Source organism: Sorex fumeus, unplaced genomic scaffold (genome assembly GCF_029834395.1).
Source record: "Sorex fumeus unplaced genomic scaffold, SorFum_2.1 ptg000061l, whole genome shotgun sequence".
Classification (NCBI taxonomy): domain Eukaryota; kingdom Metazoa; phylum Chordata; class Mammalia; order Eulipotyphla; family Soricidae; genus Sorex; species Sorex fumeus.
The window spans coordinates 19,157,491-19,175,017 of record NW_026606118.1 but is presented as its reverse complement, the minus strand read 5'-3'; positions in this window follow the sequence as shown (position 1 = coordinate 19,175,017).

Genomic DNA, 17,527 nt, shown 5'->3' with positions numbered 1-17,527 from the left:
TGTCATGTTGACTTCTCGACCTAGGTATACATAGCTGTTGCATTCGGAGATGGTCGTTCTGTTGAGAGCGAATGGGGCATCAGGAACGAGGCTGTTTCTCATAAACATTGTCTTCGTAAGATTCAGCTATAGTCCTACCTTTCCACACTCATGGTCAAAGTCGGCCAGCATTTGTGCCGCTTGGCTGATGTTTGGTGTTATTAAAACAATGTCATCAGCAAAGCGGAAGTGGTGTAGTTGCCGACCATCTATCTTCACTCCCATTCCTTCCCATTCCATTTGAAGCATATTGTTTAATTTTATATTCATTTTTCAGGGTTAAATATTTATATATTATATTAAACTTTAATTTAGAAAAATAAAGGAAACATTGTTAGATTACTAACTAGAATACATTTTAGCTATGCCAAGACATTTTCTTCTATATTTTTCATTAAATATTTTAAATATCCTTTTTAAATATCATGAAAAAGCTTGAGGTTCTCTTTGATATAGATTTAAAAATAAATCAGCTATCCTGACAACTTGACCCTAGTGCTAAGAGAGGGGTTTATGGTATCAGATAACCTGATTACAATGCTAACACAAATTTTGTGGCCTTATGAAAATCATTAACCTCTATGTATTTCTCTCATGAGAATATGAGAACAATTACAGTTATCTACCTCAAGAAATTGTTGTGGAACCCAATCCATTTTTAGCTACCACTATTGTATGTAGTTCTAGATGAAGTGTCATCCCACTACAACTCTTATCACCATCCCAAAAATGTCAAGTATATTTTTACAATACATTGTATGTGTAGACCTATACATATACATGGATGAGGTCTGTATAGACACTACAAGATTTGCTAGCTCTCTCTCTCTCTCTCTCTCTCTCTCTCTCTCTCTCACACACACACACACACATACACACACACACACTTTAACACACAGAGCAGCCTATATGGAACTTTGCATACTCCATTAAGAACATCATTTATGTATGTGAGGGTTATTCTATGAAGAAGAAATAGACCAGAGGCATATGGAGAAAACTGTGTGGACATTTGTGGGAGTCACTGGGAAATCTATATTCCACAAGGGAAGTGCAGCTTAACTCTGGTTCATAAAGAAAGCTTTGTGGAAGAGCACTTCTGTGTGACATTTTGATGACAAGAGAGGCAAAGCTGAGTGGATTGAAGCTTAATGTAGGCTTATGAGACTATTTTCTTAGAGACCTGGCATTTGGACTGCGATGCCATATCTTGAGTGTTTGGAGCAGACTCATCTAACTTGATTAAAGATCCAGGAATTCAGCAGTGGAGAGATATCAACACTTTGGTGGTGGGTGAGGTCTGGTAACACTGCACTCCTAAAGCACATGGGTGTTTACCCCTAAACTCAGCACACTGCCTTGTAATCCAGTGTTATCTCGATTTAAAAAAATAATAAAAAAAAGTTTTTGAAAAAAATTTAAACAAATTTTAAGTTATTAATGATAAAAAATAAATGAAGTATAATAAAAGACCCATGAGCCAAGGGATGAAAACAACGGGGGAAAAGTTCAAGCTTGTTCCTGACTAGCTTTGATGAATATCAATGACCTGGAGAATATAATCAGTGGAAAGGCAATACAAAGTTTGGAGGAGAAATATGAACTTTCTGGAACTTAGGGGTGGATACAGAAGACAATGTAATCACAGAATGCCAATTATAAATGTGGAACGGGTTTGGGCAGGGAATCTGGAAGGAGACTGAAATGGATCAATACACAACAAAAAGATGCTAGGACAAGCAGTAACCATTGGGATTTGAATAAGAAAACATCAATAAACTTAAGGCACCTGCAAACCACCTTGTTTGCAGGATCAGAGCACAGAACGCAGAGATAAAAATGACAACACTGTGGCTTGAATTGAGCGAGGGATGACCAGGCACTCTGGTCTACAGGGGGTCGAGAAGCACCACCTTCTCCCATCCTCAGCTGACATGGGATGCCCACCTCAAATCACAAGATGACCAAGTAAAAGAAAAATGAATTACACCCATGTTTCTAAGTGTGTGCTATCATATTGACGTGTACAGTGTCACCCTTTTGCTGCTTCTCTCATCTAGAACTCTTGGTCGCTATGTGTGGAGTGGTGGTAGAGGAGTTGGCCTGCTGTTTCTTAGTGGAAAGTGGAAACATTCCACAGGAGTCCAAAACGGATTTGGGTCACACATCCAGAAGCATGCACACATGCAACTTACACCTTCCAAAGCTAGAGAGCGAAATCGGGATTCAGTTCCAGAAACTATTTCAATCATGTCCTCTCCATGTTCTTTTCTTCTGTAAAATCACTTTGCTTTCTACACTTGCTCACAAAAAAGAAAACAAAACCACCTTGTTTGCCTTAATATTTCTTTTATGGGCTGGAGCGACAGCACAGTGGGTAGGGCGTTTGCCTTGCGCAAGGTCAACCCAGGTTCAATTCCCAGCATCCCATATGGTTCCCTAGCACTGCCAGGAGTAATTCCTGAGTGCAGAGCCAGGAGTAACCTCTGAGCATCACTAGGTGTGACCCAAAAAGAAAAATAAAATTTTTTTACACTTCTCACGTCATTAAGTAATCCAGGACCTTGAAATGTGAGAGGAAACGTTCTGATTTTCTCCTGAGTTGGTCATCTCTCTTCCCCGGCAGTACCAAAGAAGTGAACAGCATCATCAACACAAGTTTAAACAACAGACAGTACCAAGAAGTGCAGTTTGGAGGAACCATTTATGGTTAATGTATTTTCAGAGCAACATGCTCAGCAGTGAAGAAAATAATACAAGTAAGCCTGGAGAAAAGAGCAAAACAAAACCCAAAAAAAGAGCTACATGCAGAACAAGCTTGTAAGAGGCAGCTTCCATTAGAGATTTATGTAACTCCACTTCAGGAGAGACAACAAGTACCTAATGATCACGAATATCTAATTGCTCTAACAGAACAAGCAGCAAATTATACCAGAGGGGGAAATCACATCACAAGGAAAATAGAAATAATGCTAACTGAAGAGATTGTTATTTTCAGGAAATATGACCATATTCACAAGCATCCTTCTCTTTGGAGTTCTTGTCAAAGATAATATCTCAGCGAGCAGCTCCCATTCTACAGAAGAGTTAAAGAAAGTAATTTCAGGCTGACGTGATAGCACAGCGGGTAGGGCATTTGCCTTGCACGCATCTTACCCGGATTTGATTCCCAGAATCCCATATGGTCCTCCAAGCACTGCCAGGATGCCAGGAGTAATTCCTGAGTGCATGAGCCAGAGGAGTAATCCCTGTGTATCTCCGGCTGTGATCCAAAAAAGAGAGAAAGAAAGAAAGAAAGAAAGAAAGAAAGAAAGAAAGAAAGAAAGAAAGAAAAAGAAATTTCTCCAATTGGGCTGGATTTAGTTTTAAAAAAACTAGGTCATCAGTTAAACGTGCTATTTTATATATTTTCTTTGACTAGTACTCAGAGTCAATTAATTTGATCTGTCTCCATATTTGGTTTTAAGTTAAACAGCAGAATAAAATGTTATGCACCAGAAGCATTAATTCAATTAAAACCATGTTATTTCTACAACAATAAATACTTTAAATTTAAAAAAAGTTTTTAAATGAATAGTACAGAATTTGTCCAGTCAAGACATCCATCTAACACAACCATAGACTTGTCAGCCATAAACAGGAACTGGGTCCAGGGTCAATGAGACTTAAATAATCAAATTTGCTTTACTACCACCAGATTGGATTTTTTGGTCTGAGATATTTTAAAGAAAAATAAAGATAATTTAAATCTTTATGAAAAATTATAAATGAAAATCGTACCATAGAAAGTATACAGAGGGTGGACATTGCTGAATGGAAGTGGACACATGGTACATACTCATTTACTGGTGTTGAAACATTGTACACCTGAAACTCCATCATGAAACTTTGTAACTCTGTAATTTACAGTGATTTAATAAATAAAAACTTCTTTGAAGAAAATACATAGGGAACCAGAAAGATTGTACCGTCGGTAAGGTTCTTGGTTTGAACACAAGTCAACTTGCGTTCAACCTCTGCCACCTCATATGGTCTCCCAAGCCCATCCAGGAGTAAAGAATGAGTGCAGAGCCAGCAGTGACCCTGACCACAGCAGGGTGTGGACCAAGGAGAAAAGCAAGTATACAGATATTTTCCAGGCTCAACTAAAGACATGTGCATGAACTCTAATGGATTTTCTTTTTTTCTTTTTAATAATTTATTTATTTATTGAATCACCGTGGGAAAAGTCACAAAGCTTTCAGGTTTAGATCTCAGTCATGCAAATATCATGACACATTTCCCTTTACCAATACTTATTTTTTACCACGAACCCCAAAAAAACCCCACCTCCCACCCCTCCCAATGCCTGTGAGGCAGATGAGTTCTAGTTAACACTCTACTTTGACTAGATTCATTGTTTTGATAAAAGATGCACCATTATTATTTAGAGTTTACCCCCCCCCCCCAATCAGACATGCTGAAAAAGCGTTGTGAAATGATTTGCTTTCTACAGCTGGGTTCAAGAATTAAATTTGGATTTCTGCTATTTTACTTATTAACCCTGGAAGTATTTCTACTAAAAGTCAGATAATTAAGAGATTGGTTTCTGTGCTCTGGAGTCGTGGCCATGCCGGAGAGCCGCTCGTGGGGGGCAACTGGTGACCTCAGTAGGGCGTGAAGGACAGGCCAGAATGCCCCCCTTCCCATGAGGTTTTCGTCGCCCCCAGACCCCCGGCTCATACCTGCTGTCCACAAGGCTCCCATACGGCCGCCATCTTTCTTTCCAGAGAGGAGAGGGCGAATGGGGCAACACCCTTTCCCCTCCAGGCAGGCCTGATGGCGTGGATTAACGCATAGTTCGTTGGCTTTTCTGCTCCAAGCTGCTGGTTTTCTGCATTAAGTCCTTGTGCTTCTGGGACCGTGGCTGTGCTGGACAGCCACTCTCTAATGGATTTTAAAGGTGGACTATTGTGTCAAGAATGGCCTCTCAACTCTCAATGTTACACAACAATAAAAGGAATTGGGTGTTTTATAAAAAAAAAAAAAAAAAAACAAGAATGTCCTCTCCTTTCTTGACCCTGTAGTGCTCAGGGTTGCTCTTGGAGATGTGCGTGGGAATCATTTCTGGAAGTGCTCAGGGATTGCTCCCAGCAGTGCTCACAAGAGATCACATGGTATCAGGGACTAAACGGAGGCCTCCCTCTTGCAAAGCCTGTGATCTAACCCCTTAAGCTATCTCTATGGTCCAGCCCTGTCCTTAAAAGTGCTTCTCAGTGGAGAGCCTATTCATAGCTCATTCTATTTGACCCCAGATGTTATTTTAGTATTCCTCGCAGATAATGGTGAGCCCCAGGATAGTGTGTACTCATTTATATAGGTACTCATTTCCTTTACCCATTCTTCTCCACCATCCATCCCCCTTAGAAGAATTTTAGCACTGAATTTTGTCTCTGAGCAAATTTTGTCTCTGAGCACTGAATTTTGTCTCATAAGACTTTTGTGCTCCTATGTCCTTTCATTACCTTGGTAAGTGCTAATTTTGAGCTTTCAATGTTCAAGGAAAAAGAGGACATTGAAAGTTGACATAAATCAATAATTGGAAGCATAGGTTGCTAACTTTGGAAAGGATGTCAGAAGTCATATGAACACGTCTTCTATCCAGAATCTATTCTCTTTCATGCATTATTAAAGGAAAGTTTTTTTAGCCTCTGGTTTAAGATTATTAAGTGGTAGGAAGCTTACTATCTCACAAAACAATCTGTTTACTATTTTCCAACTCCATTTAGAATGTTTTTTATTAAAGACAGCCAAGTGCTAACACCTTATAAGTCCTAAATATGAACCTTACTTCTACCTATAGAGCCCCAACTGCAAGATAGTTCCTTTATTTATATACAAATACTTTAAATATTTGAATAGCAAATAAGTTAATGCCCCATACAAACCTGGAAGAGAGTAAATATTTATGTTTCTTCAAATTATGAAATTATAAGTAATAAAAGGTCTTTGGGTTCTGTTTTCTGCATTTAGTCCTCCAAAGAAACCAAAAATCTGATTTTGAACACTGGAATTTTAAATGTCAGTACCTTATTTCAATCTGGATCAGAACTGACTCTAACCCTTCTATTGTAATTGCAGTCTACATTCTGTGGTCAGGACCTGCACACTCCCTGTCTGCTTGTATATTTTTGTGTGTAATAAAACAGCCCATCATTCTGTTAGCCATTTTGGCAGCAATAACAAATGACTCTCTTGTTTAAGCATCCCAAATTGTTTTCATTTGCTTCTCTCTTTTTATAAATTTTACATAGTATCTTAGTAACATTTTGTTTATAAACTGAAAGAAGACTGAATCCTCACTAAAACCCCGAGTTAGTTTATATAGTCTCTATTTCTGCCATTAAAATTCACAACAAAAATTTTGATATTGTGAGACAAAGTTCTTCTTCGTGACCTGAATAAAAAAGACAGCTCAAGGAATAAAATTTATTCTATACTAACCACAATACTTTTGTGAAATAAGTACTAGGAAAAGAAAACTGACAAGTACTTCACATTAAATGAGAATATTCATGCATAGACACTTTAAAATCACCTTGGAAAGATAATTTTTATATCAGTTATCACTTATCATGTCTGGACCAATTTAAGTACCTAAATAATAAGGCAATTTTCTTTATACAACTCCAACCAATGCTCATCAATGGTTACTCATGACTTCTCTAATTGATTTACACATGCAACAATCTACTACCTTCCAAAGTGTGTCACCTCCATATCCCAATTATCAGCTTAATATACTAAAATTTCTCAAGACATCTTCTGTGTGTATAGAAATAAAAATATTTCAAAACAATACATTAACATATTTTTATTATCCTAGAGAAAAATTATACCATAAATAGGGAGAAAATATGACTGCTTACTTCAAAAGGGAACGATGTGGATACATAACAATAATGACAAACAGGTCTGAAATTTTCTCTGGAAAACAGGATGCCACTATTCAGACTTGTAAATCAGAACAAGTCACTAGGTTTGCCTAATCTTTTCTTGGTGAGTTTAATTTATGGCTTTCTGAGGACTGCAGCTGTTTATGTGCTCATCAGGATGTACAAAAGAACAGGTGGTCACATCTAATTATTCACTGCACTGATTACAAGAGAAACCACAGAGACTGTGGAAAATAGTCGGGTTAATCAGAAGAAAAAGAAACATCACTTCCAATTCTAAAGTTTTAGAAGTCCTGAAAGCTATTATGATGAACTGAATTATTGTTCATTCCTGCTTACTCACGAGAATGCACCAATCAAACCATAGCCCTGTAGCACTGTCCTCCCATAGTTCATAGATTTGCTCGGGCGGGCACCAGTAATGTCTCCATTGTGAGGCTTGTTATTACTGTTTTTGGCATATCGAAAATGCCACGGGGAGCTTGCCAGGCTCTGCTGTGAATCAAATCATACAAATATATAAAATAAATATATTTAATATAATCATACAAATCATAGTCACCATACACCTTTGACAAATGCACTGGTATTTGTAACAATGAGATGAAAGAAAGGTAAATGATAATAAATGATTATATATTATAAGTTAATGTATATTTAATACAATATTTAAATATTTATATTTGTTTCAAATGATATTTAAATATTATATTTATATATAGTATTAAATATATATTTAAATATTTATATGTATTACTTATACTATGGGCTGGAGCGATAGCCCAGCGGTAGGGCATTTGCCTTACAAGTGGCCAATATGGCCGACCCGAGTTCGATTCCTCCGCCCCTTTCGGAGAGCCCGGCAAGCTACCAAGAGTATCTCGCCCGCACGGCAGAGCCTGGCAAGCTACCCATGACGTATTTGATATGCCAAACACAGTAACAACAAGTCTCACGATGGAGACGTTACTGGGCCCACTCGAGCAAATCGATGAACAACAGGAGGACCATGATACTTACACTATATTGCATGTGTCATTTCTAAAATATAGATTTTTCCATGACACATGACATTTAGCTTTACCTAATAGTATTCTAATTCGCTGATATCATTCATAATTCAGCCTCTGTTGGAACTTGAACACAGCAACTATTATGTGTGTATAGTTATTCATTTATATCTCTTTTCTTTATTTATATCTAACAAAAATTAAAAGTTATTTTATAATGGATCAAACACTATACAAAAGTCAAAACAAAATTTAAAATACGTTGAGATGAAGTAAGGATTAAAAATAGATAGAAATACAAGCCAGAGCAAGAAATAAAGATAGCCAGGAACTAGCATTACAAATTCTAACTATAACTAGAGAAGAAAATACACTTATTTGTAAGCATCACATTTCACAAAGTATTTTTACTGCTCAGTAAAAAGGCAACTATGTTTAATTCCTAGGCCAATAGGAAATTGCTGCCATGAGGTCATCGAATACTGCTCATTGTAGCATATTTTCAGCATACATGGCACATAATCTCATAAAACTGTCCTTTATTGAAGATCATCAATAATTATTCTATGATGGCAGACCAAATGTGGCTTAGATAAATGTAATTTTCAGCATCAGAATGAATTGACTACACAATATAGTACTTTTCTCTTCTTGGCTTACTCATGGCTCTGTGCTCAGGGATCACTTGGCAAGGCTCAGGGGACTGACAATATGGGATTCAGAGGATGAAAAATGGGGGGACTACATGCAAGGCAAAAGCCCTACCTGCTGTGCAATCTGTTTTCTAATGTTGATGTATGGTACTTGCAATGATTCAGGTATTTAAATGCTTTAAGCAGAAAAAAAAAGAATAAAAAGAAGTATTAGATAGTGATTCCATTGAATAAATTGCTCCAACCATTAACACAAATTAAAAAAATTCTCATTAAGTGCTGCCTTGGCATTTCCCTAAAATGAAAATATATGTTAGACCTCAGCACAGATCCAAGGAGGTTGTCAGCTTAACTACTATCCAAGAATGTACAAAATCCATATTGCCAAGTACTATTTACAATATTCCCTGAAGATGTGTTAGTGTGTGTTAAGTGCTTCTACTGTAGTGAATGTGGAGCCTAAGGCAATGTCAGAGAGGAGTGCCCTGGAGAAGGTAATAGTAAGAGACCCAATAGACAGTCAAAACTAGCAGGGAGAATGGAACAACCAAAGAGTCCAAGTAAAGGAAAGAATATAAAGAATAGGTGTCAAAACCCAAAAATCAAAAAGATCCTAGAACATTTAAAAGTGATCCACTGTAAGTGACTGGAGTATAGTCTTGGGAAGTGATTCTGAGGAAAATGAGAAAGCCTCAAAAAAAATAAATAAATAAAGTTTGGATGATGTTTAAAAGAAAAAAGAAGAAGAAGAAAGCCTCAATGAGTCAAAAGGGTGAAGGTCCAGACCTTGGCGACCTAAACTTCACAATAAAATTTAAGTGGTTTTGACACAGCAACAAAGAAGAAAACCGGCTAGGGGCCCCCACAACTCCCGAAGAATGCTCTAGGTCCCAAACAGAGCCGACATCACCAGGCGGTCCCAGATGGGTAGGTGCTGCATTCTGCCTTCCCCAGATGGAACCCCGATGACCATGAGCCTGCAAGCGGACACCAGGACATTCTTTCCAAACCTTATATATAAGGACATCTCCTTATATACAAAGTGATCAATGGAAAGTAAATCATTCAAGGTTTCTCCCTGAAAATCAGACTTAACTCTTTTGCAAACCACAACACCCAAAAGGAGAGAGAGAACAGAGGGGAATTCCCTGCCACAGAGGCAGGGTGGGATGAGGGGGGTTGGGGGTGGGAGGGATACTGGGATCCGTGGTGGTGGGAAATGGGCACTGGTGGAAGGATGGGTATTCGAAATAAATTTTTAAAAAATTTTAAGTGTTTTTTTCTTTTTTTTTTCATGATAACAATGTGGACCCATTCAGAGAAAAAGAAGAGAAAACATCATATTGGAATTTTTTTTTAAAAAAATGCTTCCCTGTCAGCAGAATAAAGAATTACCTGAAAGAGGGCAATAATAAAATCAGAATGATAGGTTGGAATGTCTCAATAATTATGGTCAGAGTAGATACCAGGCTGTGAAAATATTAAAGAGAATTTGGAAGGTATTTTCATTTTCATTTCATCATCCTGTTAATCGTCGATTGCCTCGAGCAGGCCCCAGTAACGTCTCTTTCATCCTAGCCCTGAGATTATATTCAGGGCTCTTTAGGAGAATGAGACCCATCATTGTTACTGGTATTTGGCATATTTGGTAGGCCACGGGGAGTTTGCCAGACTCTGCCCTGTGGGCAGGCTACATTCGACAGCCTGCAAGTTTGTCCAAAGTAGGAATGAGATAATAAGATGTCGCGCGGCTGCGAATGCGGCCGCGCGGTTCCGGGATCTGGATTTTATAGTCTCTGAGTCTTGGCCGCTGATGGGATTACACGGCGCCAGGGGGCCAGGTGGTGGGTGTGACCCCCGCCTACTGGAATTTGGAGGATCTGGGTGGAAGATGCTCGACTCCAATTCGAGTAGGCTTGGAGGTCTCGGCCCCGGAACCCGCGTGGCTTTGTCCCTCTGCCAGTACCTTCAGGTGTGCGGAGAGTGGTCTCAGCATGGTGGTGGCTGGTCCTGGAGGTCTCCGGCTGCCGTAGCCCTGGCCGGGGCGGGGAGGAAAGCTCAACCCGCTCCCCTCCAAGAGACTGCCTACTCGAATTGGAGTCGAGCATCTTCCACCCAGATCCTCCAAATTCCAGTAGGCGGGGGTCACACCCACCACCTGGCCCCCTGGCGCCGTGTAATCCCATCAAGCGGCCAAGACTCAGAGACTATAAAATCCAGATCCCGGACGAGAGCAGTGCAGTCTCTGCCCCCACGCCTCGGTGTTCCGGGGCGGGGAGGAAAGCTCAACCCGCTCCCCTCCAAGGGACTCCGGGAAGGAACACCGAGTAGGCTTGGAGGTCTCGGCCCCGGAACCCGCGTGGCCGTGTAATCCCATCAGCGCCGTGTAATCCCATCAGCGGCCAAGACTCAGAGACTATAAAATCCAGATCCCGGACGAGAGCAGTGCAGTCTCTGCCCCCGCGCCTCGGTGTTCCTTCCCGGAGTCCCTTGGAGGGGAGCGGGTTGAGCTTTCCTCCCCGCCCCGGCCAGGGCTACGGCAGCCGGAGACCTCCAGGACCAGCCACCACCATGCTGAGACCACTCTCCGCACACCTGAAGGTACTGGCAGAGGGACAAAGCCACGCGGGTTCCGGGGCCGAGACCTCCAAGCCTACTCGAATTGGAGTCGAGCATCTTCCACCCAGATCCTCCAAATTCCAGTAGGCGGGGGTCACACCCACCACCTGGCCCCCTGGCGCCGTGTAATTGGAAGGTATAGCTGAAAAAAAGTTTGATGAGATACTGAGATAGAGAGATAGAGAGACAGAGAGGTAAACATGACATTCAATTTACTTGAACAATGGATCGGGCAGGAGGGAGTAGTGAGGACGGGCTGGACAAGGAGTTAAGGAATAACCTCTGTCTGCTCAGCAGAGAAAATATGTAATCATTTACAAAAAAAAAAAAAAGAAAGTAGTTACTTTAGTTTGTGGAACTGAGTTTGGCAGATATTCTGGAAAATACCCAGTTCCAAGGAGATGTTAAGGAATGAAGTTGATATAGAACATGGTCCTTAGGAAAGAAATTTAGCATTGAGACTTGGCTGGGGGGGGGGGGGGCGGGGGGGACTGAGAAAATTCTGAATTCTGATTTAAGGTGACATATACATGCCAAATATTCCTCCTGACACCTGAATGGCATTAGAATATAAAATTTGAAGACGCAGTTCTCCCTGCAACAATGAAAAGAAAGTTTAAAGTGAATTATCAATATATGCAAGGCACTGATAAAATTTAACAAGTAAAACATAAAAACCCCATTAAAACTTGAAAAGAGATGAACCTTAACTTCCTTCAAGAACACATACACATGGATATAACAGATAAATTTTAAAAATTATTCTCACCATGGTTGGAGAGATAGCACAGCGGTAGGGCATTGCCTTGTGCGCAGCTGGCCTGCCCGAGCTGGGTTCGATTTCTTTGCCACTCTCGGAGAGCCTGGAAAGCTACCAAGAGTGTCTCTCCTGCACGGCAAAGCCTGGCAAGCTACCCATGATCTATTCGATATGCCAAACACAGTAACAACAAGTCTCACAATGGAGACGTTACTGGGCCCGCTCGAGCAAATTGATGAACAACGGGAGGACAGTGGTACATATTCTCACCACTTATCATCAGGAAATGTAAATTAAAATCATGAAATGTAAGGGCACGTCGGTGAGATTAGAACACATCACAAAGAGTAGAAACAGCTGGTGTTGGCATGAATGTCAGAGAAAGTGAAATTTCATCCACAGCTGGTGGGAATTTTGACTGGTTCAGCTTTTTTGAGAAACAACAGGGACACTTCTCAAAAAACAAGGAGTTGAGTTTCCATTTGATCCGACAACTCCACTCTGAACATCTATCCTATGGGTCCCAGAACTCTATCCTGAAAAAGATTGTGCTCCTATGAAAGCACAAAAACAGTTTGTGCTCCTTTGTTTATGATAGCAGTATTCACAGCAGCCAAAAATTTAGAAACAAAATTGTTTTCCAAAAGCAGATGACTGAATAGAAAAACTATGGTATACATACACAATGGGATACTATGTAGCTATAAGAAAAGATGGTATCATGCAACTTGCCACTACAAGGATGGAACTGGAAGGGATTGGTTGTGTATAGACAATCAGAAGGAAGGAAAGAGATACAGATTGATCCATCTCATATATGGGATATAGAGAAACATAGTAAGGTAAAAAAGGTGGACAAAAGCAAGAAAAGCTGAGAACTGGTCTACAGAACTGAGCCTCCCATGGCAGAGACACAGTGAGGAAGGGGACTTGAGGGAGAAATGCTGAGATAATAGTGGAGGAAGGGGATTCTGTGAAGGATGTGGGTACTGGAACACTGTAAGCATAAAAGCCTAAACTAACGGTCTAATAAATTATAGTAACTAAAATAAAGAAAACTATAGATAGTAAAAAGATAGGTCAGCATGAAAAAAATCTTTTGGAAGCATGCTGATGATGGAATGAAATAAAGCAAAGATAGCAGTAGCTCAGAATACCTGCCCAGGTGTACTGCAGGGAAGATGGGCAATGATATGCTGACTAGGATTTTTGGGATCACTGACCTTAAGAGTTTAAAATCTCAATCATAAAGAAAACTGGGAGATCCAAGAAAACAAAAACCAGGATGGAGATGAAGCAGTAATACAAATTCTGGCGATGAAGAATATGTCCTTATCATTTTCCTAACGTCATCAATGACTTTTAAAATATACAGAAAGTATAAAAGAAAATATATCTGACAAAAACTCATGATTATCATAATAATGTCGACACAGGAATAAAGACCTGTGATTTAAAGTCAACAATAAAGTTCTTTGATGTAATGGGGCAAGAGATAAAGTAAAAAATAAAAAGCAAGAAATTCATAAAAACTAAGAAACATAGAAAAAAGCAGAATTTTTAAACTATAAACGACAGAATAAAGAACTACAAATTTATCAGTAATTTCAATAAATATAAATAAGCCGCTAACATGTGAGATGCAGGTAGGTATAAGCTTTGTCTGAACACCTCTGTACAACAAATGGAGGAACTTTCCTTGTTTGTGCAATGAGAGAAGCATTTTCACTGAGATCATACAAACACCTTTTCAGTTAGGTGATTTCTACTGCATGAAAACATATATCCCATTTTCTTAAACAATTATATATAGCAAACTAAGTATGCTTAAACTTTGATATACTATTGGTTTATAACATTATATAGATTTCAAGCATATAGCATTATAAATCAACATCTGTATATGTCTACCAGTAAAAGTAGAATTCTATACTTGATGACTTTATATTTAAACACATAATCCACTCTACTTATACTCCCTTCCTCTCTGGTAAACACTAATTTGGTCTTATGACCTAAAATTAAATTTGCTTTATTTACTTCTGCTATTTATGTACCATGTATGAGTAAAACCATAGTTTTTATATTTCTCTGACTTATTTCTCTAAACACAATGTCCTCTAAGCCCATATATTATTGAAAATGGCAGGATTTCATTTTTTGAGAGCCAAATAGCATCCCATTGTGTATATAACACATTTTGTTTATCCATTCACTTTTTAATGAGTACTTAGGTTGTTTTCGATCAATTTTGAAAAATTGGGGGTATGGAATTACCATGTTATCAGATACTTGGTGGTTTGGGGGGGTTGGGGAGCTTCAGAACATTGTCCATGAGACCAATCTTATTCACTAAATGCTAAAAAGCATTTCCTTTAGGAATACCAGTATAATGACTGGCACAATTATAATGCTGGAATTCCTATCTTTTATTTGAATGACACCACCATTTCTGTCTCTCGACTATTTCAGCTAGCTCAAACTTTGTTCTTTGGATTCTGTCCATTAGACCAAATAAAAATTTCAGGTTATATTTCAGTTTGAAGGTTGTTTCCCCTTGTATAGATACTTGGATATTCTACTCTCTAGCTATAGGAATCCAGATGTTTAACTATTCTACACCTAACTTAACATATACAAACCAAGTATTTAATGCCTGTATTAAATTAATGCCAAGGAATCAAAAATAAAAGACTGGAGAGACAAATTTAGAAGATGATAAAAAAAAAAAAGTCATTCAAAAGACTATCATGTTAAATACCTTGGTACCAAATGTAGAGTGATCTTACATGGGGAAAAAAAGGCTAAGTATAAAACAAGCATTTTAAACGTATTTTCTTTTAGGCTGTTGACTGTTTTAATACATAGAAGTTTCAAATAGAAGTTTCTATTTGCAACACTAGAAACACTGAACACTGTCATATGAATGAGTTTTTTTTAAAGTTTATCTCATTTAAATTTCATCTTGAAGAAAGAAGAGTTAATCAATGCCCATCAGTGGTGTTAAGGAATAACAGAGCCAAATAACCAAACCAGAGTCAACAACACGGAATCAATAGATCAAATCTTTTTTATTATTTTATTTTTACAAGGTTGTTCGCAATAACTTATTACATTCAATATTCCAACAACAATCACACCACCATTACACCCTACCCACCACCATTATTTCTAATTTTCCCAACCACCACCCAAACCTGCCCCAATAGCAGGCCCTAAATAATTTATTTCATATTGCTTTTTATAAATAATTTGCTAAAAATGATCCAAAAAGGAGAAGGAATCTTAAGTCAACAAACGAAAAATGGCAGACTTGGGAGAGGGAATTGGGGAACACTGGTGGAGGAAGATGAACTTGCTGACGGGACCAGTGAAGGAATATTTTATGTATAAAACCCAAACAGGGGGGCTTGAGCAATAGTACAGTGGGTAAGGCATTTGCCTTGCACACGGACAACCCGGGTTTAATTCCCAGCATCCCATATGGTCCCCTGAGCACTACCAGCAGTAATTCCTGAGTGCAGAGCCATGAGTAACCCCTGTGCATTGCTGGGTGTGACCCAAAAAGAAAAAAAAACCCAAACAGGAACCAACTTTGTAAATCATGACGCTTCCACTAAAATGAAGAGAGAGACAGACACAGACAGACAGACAGACAGAAAAAGAAGTCAATTAATCAGTCCTTTATTCTTAGTCCGACATCCTAGCAGATATCCCCTTTTTTTTAACACAGCTAAACCACCACTGTACATTCACACACCCAATTTAGTAAACACATTGCAACTAGCTGGTCCTTACTCCCATAGTAATCTAGTCTCTGAAGCAGAATAGTTTGCTTGCCTGTCCACCCTGGACAAAACCTTGATTATAACCTCTCTCTCCAGCATGATATCTTCCTTCTCAATCCCTCTCATAGAATCTGTATAAAAGAAAACACCTTTTTGTTTAGGTAGTTGGTTGTTCTTGGCCTTTCTCATTTCGGCTATGTTTCTTTCACTTCCTCCACTTTCTAGAAACCTCCCGCCAATTCTTCCCCATTAAAAATACCATCTGTTTTCATTCCCATTAATTCTCCTCCTGTGCCTGATACTACCAATAAATCTCCTGACCTATCTTCCTAGATTATTCCTTTCCTCAATTAAATGCTTTGCCCCAAGGAGAGTCATTTACTACCTCTGCATCTTAACTGCTCCTCTGTAAAATAAAGTAACTAAAATATAGGTTAAGATAGTTTCCATTTTAACTTTTGATCAAAATATTTAACTATCACTCCCCGACACACACATACACCTTTTTTTCCTATTTATAACAAGTTCTCAGTTTCTAACCAGTTCCTACCTAACTTGTCTTCAAATATTTCCTTTTTACTTCCTAATAATTTCCAAAGGCCTAACCACATTTCTTCATCATATTCATCATTATTCTTAGACTAAGGCAAGTGGTTTTTGCCATTATTTCTTTTGTTGTTTTTTTTTTTGTGGGGGAGGGGCAAACCCAGCAATGCTCAGGGGTTACTTCTGGTGGTACTTGAGGCCAGAGATTGAACCTGGTTTGGCCACATGCAAGGCAAGTACCTTACCCACTGTACTATTGCTCCAGCCCCTCATTATTTCTGAGGCTAAGGCAAGATTAGCCCACATCATAATGCTGTTCCAAGTGAAAGCATGTGTGTGTTTTTAGATTTTTCCAATGCAATCTCATTTGGACATTTCTTTATCATGAGGAAGATATTCTGACCTGAGAAATCTGTAAAAGAGAGTTTTGCTAATGCCCATGACAAACAGCTACTGACATGATATCTGCTTTGATTTTCTCTGACACACTCCTGAGTCAGTTTTTCATCCTAGTTTTTGTGTGACGTCCTCACTTCTAACTTTCTTTTGTCGCATAACTGCCAGTTTTCATCAGGTAACAAAAAAGTAAGAGTGACAAGGAAAAATCAATTTAGCTTAGCTCACTGGCTCCTTACAAGTAAGAAAATACAGTTTGTTCTTTTGGACCTTCGATTAATAGCATTCTTTTAAAATTCTGTACACAGGAATCATTTTAATGCTTTTATTTAGCACAGATTCCAGGTGATTAAGAAATACACTGGACATCCCTTTTGTTGAAAACAAGACCTTCTTCAATAGCTGATAAATCAGTTTGTAAATTGTGTCCAATGGAGGGGGAAAAAAGGAGAAAATCTACCTCCTACTGCCTTTTTTATAGGCATATAAAAGACATTGCTGAACTCAGACACTGGAACACAAACTTACATCATAATTCATCAGAAATACTATACTTTTCAGATTAGACTGTAAGTGGGTTCCTTAACTACAGTATTTGCTTTTAAAGAGACCTGGGCTTCATATTATTTAAAGCTGGATTATAAACTCTGCATTGTAAAACTGAAGTGTGTCCTGTCTACATACCTCTACTCAAGTTTGACTTCATCACCCCTGAGTCATGGAGTCCTACAGCTCTCCAACCCCCACCACTCCTAAGTCAAGGTCTCTCGTATCTTTCCAT